Source organism: Hydractinia symbiolongicarpus, chromosome 6 (assembly GCF_029227915.1).
Source record: "Hydractinia symbiolongicarpus strain clone_291-10 chromosome 6, HSymV2.1, whole genome shotgun sequence".
Lineage (NCBI taxonomy): Eukaryota > Metazoa > Cnidaria > Hydrozoa > Anthoathecata > Hydractiniidae > Hydractinia > Hydractinia symbiolongicarpus.
The window spans coordinates 22,239,880-22,253,591 of NC_079880.1; positions in this window are offsets into that span (position 1 = coordinate 22,239,880).

Consider the following 13,712-nt stretch of genomic DNA (forward strand, 5'->3'; position numbering starts at 1 on the left):
CTCTTTTACAATCTAATGGCTGCAAGTCGAATGCTCTGTAAGCACAGCCTCCGCATCTCTGCTACGCTAAGTCATTATTCCATCCAGAACAGTTATTCTAGATCCGTTTTGTTGTTCTGTTTTCAGAGTTCCGCGTTTTACCTTACGCCCGAACTACACGCTTTGTTAACGCTTGTATCCTCTCATTCATATTGGCTGTTGGTACCATAGCATGATTTTTACACCAATTTGCAAGATGATTTTTGCTAAAAGTTAAGAACAGTCACGTTAAAGCGAAAAAACACAATTTATATAAAAAAGCGTGTAGTAGTAAAATGTATATTATCTTTTAATTTTTAAGTAATATTATAAAGCTAACATAAGGCCTGCGATACTGTAAATAAAAACACAGTATTCGCATAAGGTTTCGGGGTAGATCAAATCGTGTTCATGTCCAATGTCAGCGCGGCTATCCTTTCTGTCTATAGAGATTACAATTAAATCAACATTACTTTAAATAATTTCCCATAGTAGTTCATATTAATTGTCTCAGAAATTAGATCGCAAAGAAATATGTACTTAACCGTTTCTCTTGCCACACTTTAGACATAATATATTTGGTTAACAAAATTTATGTCCAATAATCCAGCTACAACCAGCCTACTAACAGAAAAAGAATTATCAATGGAACTTCTTTCATTTCTTTAACAAATGAACTTTAACAACTTTAAAAAATAAAAACACAATGTATCTACATTCGCTACATGTCAAATTTCACCATTCTAACTGTCCTTTGTCTTTCTGCGATCTCCCAGGTTTGTTTTTTCATATAAATTCTTCTTTCAACACTTGGATCTAATTTGTCATTAACTGACAATATCCAGACAACTATCCGCACTTTTTAAGTGAAATAACCTTGATGTTTGTTAATGATTTTCTTCTGATTACAAAACAAACCAAATTGAATGTTAGCCATAATAATTAGTATAAAAGCCCAAATGTTAATCCATTGCATCAGCAACGGTGTCGTTAACGCAGAAATTATACCAGCATTGCCGTCTTTAAACCTTGGGTAAACTTTTAAATATTTGGAGGAACCATTTTAGCTAAGATGCTTTTCATAATTATTTGCTGGAACCAAACAACAGAGTAGATAGTAACAAATACAGTTATCAGTAATACATCCCTTGTTAAATTCCGTGTTAGCACGTGTAACTCTAATATGATAACAAAACAGATTAAAATACAACTCGTGCAAAGTAAGAACGCATGATATACCCTTTGATCTGTTGTGCAGATGTTTGAAAATACAGACAGCATGGCAAAGAACATAACTGAGCTTATGATTAGCATCACTGTCAAAGCGAATTGACTCCATTCTAGTAACTCATACACTATTAATGACAGCACTATATCCAAGCCAATAACAGTACATGGAAATAAACGCTGTGATGTATATATCCAAAACTCCCTCCTTCGTCAGTCGGAAAAAAATTATTTGTTTAGTTGCTAAGGTTTCTGCAGCATTAGAATTTTTCCTTCTTTTTTCCGCAGACTTGCTATTTTTTTCTTTGTGATAGCTAAAGTCATCTTATTCATTTTCTGGTTCGTTTTTTTCTACAAAACGTAAGCCAAGTGGCTCATCATGTAAAGTATGTTTGAAATTAAAATTAGAATGATCGATAAATCAGCAATGAATATCCCGACAAAGTTTAAACAATTAACGACGAATAATCCAATTTTGAAATTAATTCCTTTAAATATAATTGCAAAAGTTGGTCCGCTGATAAATCCAATGGTAAAGTCTATAGAAATAATCCAAATTTCCTTCATTGTATGTCTCCGGTTATGTAAGCGAACCAACTCACCAGCAGACACACTGAAAAATGAATTTTTCCAATCTTTTTCCATTTTCTTTGAAACATTTAACTATATTATTACGTTCTGTATCCGTGTATAAATCTTAAACAAACCAATTTTAAGATTTTAGCTAGGAACGTAGATTTCGGGACAGCATTCTGCTGAAGCTAGCTAGCTAGCTATACCTAGCCGTATTTATTTCCATTCTTTTAAAGTTTTTATTCAGTTTGGTATATCAATATTTATTTTTATGTTGGGGTTTGGCTATCTACCTAACTCTTTAGCTACCTCTGGCTAAAAAGTGAAAGTAGCCAAATGCAGTTTTTGGCTTGGTACAACAAATTTCTTATTCAATAATTTTTAGGATACTAAATATAGTTAGGTAACTACACATTTTATTACTGTCATGAAAACTTATTCCACAAAGTAATTTTGTTAGCTGGACAGGGTAACAATGAGCTGTTTCCTTTGTTTTCATTTAAACCGTTGTTTTGAAAAACGGCATTACGCCTATTACTCATGTGTGACACGGTTTACCTGTAATAAACGTTTAACCTGGTGTTAACAACGCGCTGTTTTGTGTGTTTTTTATTTAAGTTGTGATAAAAACTTTAGGAAAAGGCTATTACGCCTTTAGGCATGTGTGACATAGTTTACCTGTAGTAAATGCTAAGTCCAATGTTACGATTAATTTATTACCGTTTACTGAAACTTATTTTGCAAAATAAAATGAATATATTGACTATTTTTTTGATGTTTTTTTTTGACGGGGTATGACGGGGTAACAACGGCTGGTAAACTGTGGTAAAATGGTAGTAGGCATAAACCGTGTGCAACAAGGTTTACCTGTACTAAGAGCTCAGTCCAGTGCTACCAAGGCTGTTTCTTTGTGTTTCTGCTGAACCGAAGTTGCGTTATAGTTTGCGTTAAAGGGTATTACACCTATATAGATGTGCAACATCGTTTCTTTGTACTAAGCGCTCGGCCTGAAGTAAAATTCATTTTTGAACTTTCAGCGGGAACATTTTTCAAAGAAAAAAAAGGTTGGCCGACTGTTTTTGCTATGACGGGGTAGCACCTGTATTAGAACGCTAAATGTATGACACCGTTTGCAGTTCTTTTTTAAGCGCTCCACTTGGGGTTTAATACCAGGCCGCACTGTTACTTATGGCTCAACCATAAGTAACAGTGCGCGAAACGCCGGATCTCCCGGATAGTTCCATATACTTCCATATAGAAATATTAATATTTTTACATTGTTTTCTTTGATTAAATTTAAAGTCAAAGTTCGACATGACAAGCATTTTGTGGACAAAATATCTTTCTTTCTAGGTGGTACTTTAAAACTGTTTGGGTAACCAATTTGTATTTTTTTCAAGGAAAAGTTTTTAAATTGCTTTGTGAAGTGATCCTCCGAAGGAAAAATTTGTTTTTCACAGAGCAAAATCACTGAAAAATTTTACCTGCCTTCAAAAATATTAAGATGGTACATCTGAAGTATAAAAATTTAAGATTAAGATATCAACCCCTTATTAAGAAATTTCAATTATTTTTTTAGCAAATACAATCTACGACAGAAGCTTAAAATGTGACAACAGTAAGCGGGAATATTCCAAAGAAAGCCTCAAGTTTAAGGTGCACTCTATAACTAAAGACACAGGTATATACCGCATTATTACCAAGTTTAGTAAACAGATTAAGGTTTTAACGTTTGTTTGAAACAAGTAATCAGCTAGCTACTCATACCATAACATTCGAGGCTAGCTAAAACCTAGTTCATTTAACACCAAGAATAACAAACAAACCATTAGATCGGCCCAATGTTTGGCAGTTACATGCCATTTCCCATATTATCATCAAATGCTAATAACAATCTTTATAACGAGTTAATTTTGCAAATATTGCAAGCAAACACCATATCTGCACAACTCCGCTCAAAACTTAGAAATTTGCTCATAACTAATCTCGTTTTCATGTTACAGTTGACGTCTGATATTTGAAAAATCCGTTATCTCGAACTTTCGCTTTCTCGAGTTTTTTTTCGACCCCAGTCTTTTGCAGGTAAAATTACGTTCTATAACCGATTTGTTGAAAAGAATATTAGACATTTTAAAGAAAAACGACACAAAAAAATCTAATTAAAATGGAACAGTAAACAACAACAAAAAATAAACACACACAAAAAAGTGAAATATTAATTAATTTTACCCTTGTTCGGTGTATATTTTGACCTCGGGTAATCCTTCTTAGTATGGGTAGACAAAACAGTTTAAATTGTATTAGTGAAAAAAATTGTTTTCACATATAAATACTTTTTAGAAGTTAATTTGCTTGGCCTTTTTTCCGCAGAAAATGTATACTACTAGTCGGGGGCCCGTTGATAAATCCACAGTTTCGCCCGCCCTTTATTTATTGCACTTCGTGTACACCCATACTGTGGTTACCGCCGTTATGCGTGACAGAGAGACTATACGGGTGTTATAGAATTGGTGGAAAAAAATACAAACTAACGATGGCTTAATAATTCAAATAAATTCAGGACGGATATAGCGAAAACAACATATTTTTAGAACACTATATTTAACAAGTGGGAATTCAAAACTGCAATCTTATGACTTCACGTCGAATGCTCTGTGAGCACAACTGTCTCCACATTACTTGTATTTGAGGCAGATCAATTTGTGTTCATTTTCAATGTCCGCGCATCTGTCTAGTGAAATTGCATTTAAGTAGACGTAGCTTCAAATAATTTCCCATGGTACTTTGTGTTCTCTTCTGCTTTCTTTTCTTATGCGCATACTACTCGGTCCTGAAAAAGGTAAGAGTATCAAGTCGCGTTTAGAATGTTTCCAAAGCTGAAACTTGTTGAATACGACTTTCATTGCTCACGTTTTAGACAAAAGTTGAACTTTATTACGTTAATGAAAGCAAACTTGGCAAAACATGCAAAATTACCCATAGCCTTACATTATACTTTAACGGACATGAATATGACAATTTTCCCACAGGTGCTCTAAAATGTTTCTGATACGGACATTATCTTGAAAATCACGTAGAAATTTTACACAAAGTTGTTTGAGGCACCCAAAATCATTGAATCTTCCAAGAATGCTTATTTTTACGCAATTTGTGTGTTTTATTATTACACAAGCAAAATATGACAATTTGATGCAAAAGGCAGAATAATACAATCTTTTTTATTCCACTACTGCTAATAATTGATTTTTTAAAATTTCGGGCGCAATATCACACAAAAAAATTTGTAACTCGCATAAACATCAAATTTTCAAACTTCTTTGATATTTACAATTCGGCGTTTAATTATTACGCAGAAGACCGTATTTTACGCATTTCGGTGTTTAATTATTACGCAGCCATGATAAAATGTATCATACGCAACTTAGCATCTAATTCAATGCATAAACGGGATAATACGGAAAAATACAATATTTTGGCTTAATTCTGGATAAAAATTTTATAATCAAATTTTAAAGCCCAATATCACAGAAATTATTAACCAACGCATAAGCATCAATTTTATTAAGTATTCTTACATTAAGAAAAATTTACTTACTTACATGAAATCAGAAAATGTCTTAAACTGCTCCCTAAATTCAAAATTTATGTAATATTATAAAAAATGCTTCCGCATGTTTTCTTTACTCTGATTTTACTTACTTACTTACGTAAAATATAAAAACAGTCCTGAAGTGCTCCCTAAATTCAAATTTAGGTAATATTATGAAAAATGCTTCCTTATGTTATATCCTTCCACCTTATACTTACTTTACTTACGTGAAAGAGAAAAAAGTCCTGAAATGCTCCCTAAGTTCCAATTCATGAAATGGTATAAAAGCACCTTTTTGTGTTCCCTTTTCTCACTAGCAGGCTGGCTACTCGGTCCCGAAAAAGCTGAAAGTATCAAGTCAACTTTAAAATGCTCCCCAAATTAAAATTTGTTGAATACGCCTCTCATTGCCCACTTATTAGGCTGCGTTTTAGTACGTGGATGCAATGAAATATGGCAGATTATGCAAGAGCCTTACATTGTGTCACCCGCACATTGAAATATGAAAATTTTATTTTTTTGCTCACGAGTGCTCTGAAATGTTGTTTTAAGGACCAAACCTAGAAAGTTTGGTTAATGTCCCCAGAATGTTAATTTTTTCTAAAAAACGAACCATTAAGAACCATAAGGTAACTATAAGAACCATTAAAACCTGATCTATTCTTATCTTTCGAATGTTTTTTTTCGTATTAATCGTTAGCGCACAAAAAAATCAACATGAATTCCCCAGTTGCTACTAACAGAATTTAGCCTTGATCTTAAATTTGTGAATGGTATTTCTCATAAAGCTTTCCCATATTGTGTCAGCCTTCTTACTTATGGTTTTTCTCATAAAGCTCTCATAATTTACGTGAGAATATTGGGTTTCTGGCGTATTATTATATAAGACTAGTCGATAAAGCCCGTGGAAAAATCTACTTAGGCAAAAGGCCATTAAACAATAAGTTTCTTTAGATGTTTTGCTGACGTAAGCAATGCATATACAAAAAAATGTTCTTAAAATCTTACACAAAATGTCAAATGTCAAATCTTACACAAAATAAAAAAAGAACAGCTTGCAAGGTGCAATATCTAGTTGATAAAAAGTTACAACAACGACATTCACAACATCGACACTCACAACACCAATACTCACAAACCGACAGTAAGAACACCAACAGTCACAACACGGATAATAACAATATCAGAAATAACGCATCTCAAACATGTACATCTTATAAGTGATTATGTTGAAAACCCTCGGTATTTTATTCTGAAATGTCAAAAAGTTGGCCTGCAAGAGTTAGCACAAATCAACAAAAATAAGTTCTTTACACATTTTAAATATTGTCTTTCCCTTAAAAGCTTATACAACAATATGAAAAAGCCATAGTTTAGAAAACAATAAAAGTAAATCTACAAAAATCAGTCATTTCAGTTGCATACCATTCTCTCCCACAAAAATTTACACAAAAATGTAGAAATCAACCAGTTAAGAACACAAAAAATTTTCTTTTTTAGTATGATGATCCGTACTGCCCTTTACCAACAATTCCGAACCTAAATGTCAAAAAATCAATAAAGCAAAGAATAAACTTGAATTAAAAAAAATCATTATTTTGGAAACATTGTATACGGTTCGTAAACAAAAGTTTACACAAAATGTAAAACAGATTGGTTTTTGAGAAACACATCTAAATCAACAAAAATAATTTCATTCAGCATGTCGTATATTGCCATTACCCATCAATCTTCCACAAAAAGGTTATGAAACACATCAAAATTTAGAAAAATCAGTCATTTCAGTGCATACAGTCATCGCCCATTAGATTAAAAAATCAGAACCAAAGCAATAGTAAATAACTTAACACACACACTTTAAATTCTATAAAATTCGTTCCACTTGTCATACTGCATGTGGTCCCCCTTGTACAGTGCACAGGTAATGTGAAAAAAAATTATAGATGAATTCCAGCGTGACGTCATTTGTTTACTTTTAAGCGGTACGCTCCTTGGCTCTGGCTTTTGCGTGGCAGGAAAAAAGGTGCTAGGATTTGGTAAAGAAAGGTCTTTTACTGTGGATTTCTTCTAACGGGGACATCGTTGGGGTTATAAACTATTATCAAGTGTAGGTTGCTGCCTTCTGATTTATTTGAATTCATTAAATGTCATAAGAATGTCTTCGTTTGAAGAAATGAACTGATAATTACTTTGCTTCACCTAGCACCCCAATCTTTTTCCCTGCCATGCAAATGCCAAAGCCGAAAGAGCTTACCACTGAAAATGTAAACAACAGAATTCATCTTTACTCTATGGGCATAAAAATACATCCTACTATCCTGCAAAAGTTCAAGTCTTTGAAAGATTTTGTAGGTAGCTAGCTAGCTTGTTACATCATAATTCGTGCTCATAAAAGAAGAGAAATTTGGAAACTATAGTCGTTAGCTATAGATAATTAAAGAAGAGAAATAACAACAGAAGTCATAGGTTAGAGCTAGCCGTGGGATGGGGAGCTGGACTTGGAGGCTAACATTAGCTAGCTAACAGTAGCGAAGACACCCTGTTCAATATGCTTAAACTGGGAACACTTAGCTAAAACTAAAGCTACCTATTTATGCTTAGTAAAACACATATAAAGAGAAGCAATAGTAATGTAAAATTAATAACGTTACAGTTCAACAAACCAAAGTTTTCCGTTTTTTAGTCAGCCAACAGCTTTATGCAGCATTTTGTACTTTAGGACAATAAATTAGTTAAGCGCCAGGGCACAAGAATTAATGCAAAAAAACGTAAACAAATATAGCTACATACGCGGTAAAATATAAAACTGTGGCTTTTCCTGGAAAATGCGAGTCTACTTGCTCCAGCGACATAAAAACCAAACGTCTAAAAATATCAAAGTTCTTACTATTTGTGATTTCAAATCCACTTCAAACTCTAGCCTTTGTTTTCTACTTCTCACTTCACTTTTCTACTTCTTCACTTGGACTTTTTCTTTCTTAATATGCTTTTTTGAACCATTTATTTTACTTTTTTTAAGATCGTTCTTTTGTGGGTTTTTTTAGTAGCAAGAGGACACCATTTTTTGAAAGTTAGACGTTAAATTTATTTCAGCAAATCAAATTAAGTCGTTTTATTCACGTGATGTAACCAAAGTAAACCCGCTAGCAAAATGGACATAATTTTTTCGGCGACTTCAAAGAGAATTTCGGCAACATCAAAGGAAAATGACGATATCAACTTTGCTGTCACAGACACACGGAACGGGCGTATTATTATATAGATCGTTTTTTCACAACGACGTATTCAAATATTAACGCTTTGGTGTTCAATTACAAATCAAAAAACGTGAAACTATACATTTATTTTCAAAAGAACTCATGCACTTCTCCAAATACTCGCCTAAGTCACCTCCTTTCAAATCCTTTCAAACTTCCTCCCTTCACCCAAACTGCGCTTAAAAACATTTCCGCAACATATACTGGAAAAGGAGGAGGAATCAAGTATATAGAATAAAAATCGTGAGTTTATATGGCTATTACTATTAATTCAAAATCATTATTCCTAAAGAAAGAGGCGCTACAATTGATATTTCTCACACATCATATTTTCCACCTATCTTAGGGAAAAATCCAATCAGTCCTAATACTTTGCTAGACCTAGAACATAAAAAAGAATTTAACAGCATGTAGAAATTTTACACAAAGTTGTTTGAGGGACCCAAAATCATTGAATCTCCCAAGAATGCTAATTTTTATGCAATTCGTGGGTTTTATTATTACGCAAGCAAAATATGACATTATTGAAGATATTTTTTCGGTTTGTATGTTCAGTATTTATATTACTGTGGAAAGTTTATCATTTCTTGAATATGATAGTTTAGTAAGCGACGTTTCGGGACATCCTTCTCCCATCATCGGGCAAAGTAAAATGATGTTGTGCATGTATTTATATAATTGCAGAGGATCGAAATTCATAAAAATTAACCAATCAGAAACGAGCTAATAATTATAGTTAATTACGGTAATTAACTTTTCGGACCTAGATGTAGGTAACTACTTCTTCTGTAGGGCTGGTAACCAAATCTGAGGAAGTTGATACGAGTTGCTGTTTATGTGTTTGTTACGTTCTGCACTGTTGATGGTTTCTTTAATCTTCCTGGCCGTTGTTCTGGATTCTCTGTCAATGATTTTCTTCTCATCCCAATTAAACTGATGACATCTGCTCCAGCTATGGTCCGCAATTTAGTTTTTCTTCACATCTCCGTTTCTCACTGCGCGCATATGTTCTTGTACTCGTTGCTTAAACCTTCTTTTTGTTTCGCCTATATACACTGCATCACAATCTTTACACGGGAAACAACATTGCTTTGTTCTTCCAGGTTTATTTTGTCTTTTGGTTTAGACAAAGTGCTTCTTAGGGTGTCTTTAGAGTTAGGAATGCATTTCATCTTGTGTTGCCTTAAAACTCGACGAAGGATCTCGCTGGTACCTGGTACGAAGGGTAGGAATGCTGATGCGATAAATTCCTCTAATGTTTCCTTGTTGTCTCCGTTGTATCTTCTCTTCATTTTATTTTCTACTTGCGTGATGACTTTATGACTGTATCCATTTGCGATTAATGCATTTTTTACACGTCGAATTTCTATTTTCCTCTCCTGTTTGTCACTGACTACGCTGTTGGCACGATTCAGTAATGAAGATATGACACTTTTTTCGCAAGATTTCTGATGGTTTGATTCGAAGTTAAGGTACTGGTCACTGTGTGTTGATTTACGATACACTGAAACTGAAACGGAATCATTCTTGCGTTTAACCAAAGTGTCCAGGTTCATGGAACTCTTCTAGATGAGTTCCATGAACACATCAACGGCCTACATCGACAAAATTTATTGTTGAGCTTGAACGCGATGGAAGTATCGCTTTCAAGAAACTATCAACAGTGTAGAACGTAACAAACACATAAACAGCATCTCGTATCAACTTCCTGAGATTTGGTTACCAGCCCTAATGAATTTCGATCCTCTGCAATTATATAAATACATGCTCAACATCATGTTACTTTGCCCGATGATGGGAGAAGGATCTCCCGAAACGTCGCCTACTAAACTATTATGTTCAAGAAATGATAAATTTTCCACAGTAACAATTTTCTAACTTAAAAAATCACGCAGAAATTTTACACAATGCTGTTTGAGGGGCCCAACACTAAAAAAATTGGTTAATGTCCTCAGAATGCTTATTTTTATGCAATTCGTATATTTTATTATTAAACAAGCAAAAACCATGCAAAAGCAGGATAATAAAATTTCTTTATTCCACTGCTGCTAACGATTGAATTTTTTAAATTTCGGGCGCAGTATCCCACATAAGAATTTATAGCACGCATACCCGTCAAAGTTTGAATTTTTTTGACATTTACAATTCTGTGTTTAATTATCACGCAGAATACCACATTTCACGCAATTGGGTGTTGAATTATTACGCAGGCATGGTAAAACGTACCATATGCACCCAACATGTAATTCAATGCATAAACGGGATAATACGGAAAAATACAATATCTTTGCTTAATTCTGGACAAAAATTTTATTTTTAAATTTTAAAGCCCAACATCACAGAAAATTATTAAACAACACAAAAGCATCAATTTTAATAAGTATTCTTACATCAAGAAAAATTTACATACTTACTTACATGAAATCAGAAAAAGTCTTAAAATCTTGTCCCTAAATTCGAAATTTACGTAATATTATAAAAAATGCTGCCGCATTTTATATTTACGCTCATTTTACGTACTTCCTTGCGTAAAATAGAAAAAAGTCTTGAAATGCTCCCCAAAATGAAATTTACGTAATATTATAAAAAAATGCTCCCGCATGTTATATTTACGCTCATTTTACGTACTTACTTGCGTAAAATAGAAAAAAGTCTTAAAATGCTCCCCAAAATGAAATTTACGTAATATTATAAAAAAAATGCTCCCGCATGTTATATTTACGCTCATTTTACGTACTTACTTGCGTAAAATAGAAAAAAGTCTTGAAATGCTTCCCAAAATGAAATTTACGTAATATTATAAAAAAAAATCCTCCCGCATGTTATCTTAGCCCTCATTTTACTTATTTACTTACGTAAAATAGAAGAAAGTCTTAAAATGCTCCCTAAATTGAAATTTACTTAATATTATAAAAAATTCTCCCGCATGTTTCTTTACTCTCATTTTCCTTACTTACTTACCTAAAATAGAAAACTGTCTTGAAATTCTCCCTAAATTCCAATTCATGATATGTTATAAAAACATGCTGCTTGTGTTCTTTTTTGCTCTCTTGTCTTACACGCATACTACTCGGTCCTGGAAAAGTACTAGGTAAAAATACTTCCTAAATTGTAAATTGTTGAATGCACCTCTAGTTGCCCACATTTTAGTCAAAAGTTGCACTTTGTTACGTTAATGAAACAAAATATGGCTGAACTTGCAAAGCTGCCTAAAAAGCCTTACATTTTCTCTCCCATGGACTGTGATATCAGATTTTTATTTTTTTTTTCACACAAATCGGCCTGATATGTTCTCGATTTGGATATTTTTTAACAAAATGGTGAATATAATTTTTTCTCTTAAAAAATCAGAAATTTTCCATAACGTTGTTAGAGAGACCCAAAAGTATTTTCTTTTTGAAAAATATCTCGCGAAATTTTTTCCCGGTCTTTTTCCGATTTACCGACTCAGGTTTTTATTACCAAATGTGAGTCGGTCGGAGGACGCGAACACAACATATTTTTGATGACGGCCTAACATAAAGACCAGTATTCAGCCGAATACCACCAACCCAACATGCTTAGGAAAGCCAAGTCATAATGTTATTTACATATGTTTAAAAAAAAGATATCCAATAACAAAGAATAAAGTATATATATATGTCAACAACATTGGTTAAAGCTCCAACTAGCTAACTAGTAGTAACCAATGCTAGTGTGCTAACTATATATAAAATCAAACCAATCAACTTTAGCTCGCTAAACACTAGTAAAAAAACTTAAACCAGCAACTTTAATAAGCCCAATGGGTATAAAATAAATGCCAATTCCTACTTCTTTTATTAAAGTTCATAATTTGCCCATTTGACAAGTTAATTTGAGAAATAATAAAGGTAAACAAACTAAACTAACCTCGTTTTCATGTTAGTATATCTATTCCGGCTGTGTATTTTGCGGAATGGAAATGATATTGAAATAGGTCTATTCCAACTGAAAATATTTTCTTAAAGGGACTGCGGAACAGCTGTTGATTTTTGACTTTAGTGACTTACACGAAAGTCGAGCTAATGGCGGCGAAGAACAAAAATGGCTATTTTTCCGGCATGTATGTAATTTACAAAGTCGAACATATAGATATATCTAGAATTTTTATCTTCTCCAGCCTTGGTCATGTTTTCATCAAGGTTAAGTATTGCTGAAATATTTCTTTGTAATATACTTTTAGAAACAAAATTTGAACCAGCGAGCAAAGTGCGCTGGTCTGTTCATTGCACAAAACGCGTTTGCCGAATTTTTAATATATGCGCGGGATATGTGAATGTGAGCATTTTAACCGGTTCGTAGCCCCTTTAAGGTCGTGCGAGTGTCCTAACGTACCATATGCAAGTTAACATGTAATTTAATGCAAATATGCAAAAAAATATAACCCATCATCTTCTTTTTTATACTTAATTAAAAAATCAGTTTTTGTGGATGATAAAAAATTAATTTTTTTTGTGAATTTAGCTTTAAGGTAGATGTATGTAACAGCTAACATAATGATAATATAACAAAAGTAACTTCACTGCACCATGATTTTCCCTGTCCCTGCACTGATCAGGCTAACTGCTTTCGTCAGCTGGTTAGCTAGTTAGCTAGCTAGCTACACTTGGATAATTTTGAAATATAGTGGTAGTAAGTATTGTTCACAATACCTTTTAAAGATGACAATAAAAATTAGCTATATGGAGTCAATAATAAAATTTCCTGTTGTGCTACCATTATGAATAATTGTGCGCTGTTTGAAGGGCGGTAATAACTTTCTATCGCATTTCCTTAGAACAGTCCCAATCTCGTTCAGAAGGTTTTTATTTGTTTGTGGTTTTTCATTCTTTTTAGAAAAACTCAGACATGTCCCGGATATGACTGAACATAAAAAGTATAAGAAAGACATAATAAGGGTCAAAGGAAGTGATATCTTTAGCATATATCTACCGCTTTAAAATCAAGACAAATCGACTGGATTCTCAAACACTTTACTACAATTCTTTTGCTTATTTCTCTTTGAGAGTAAAAAGGGAAAGGATATA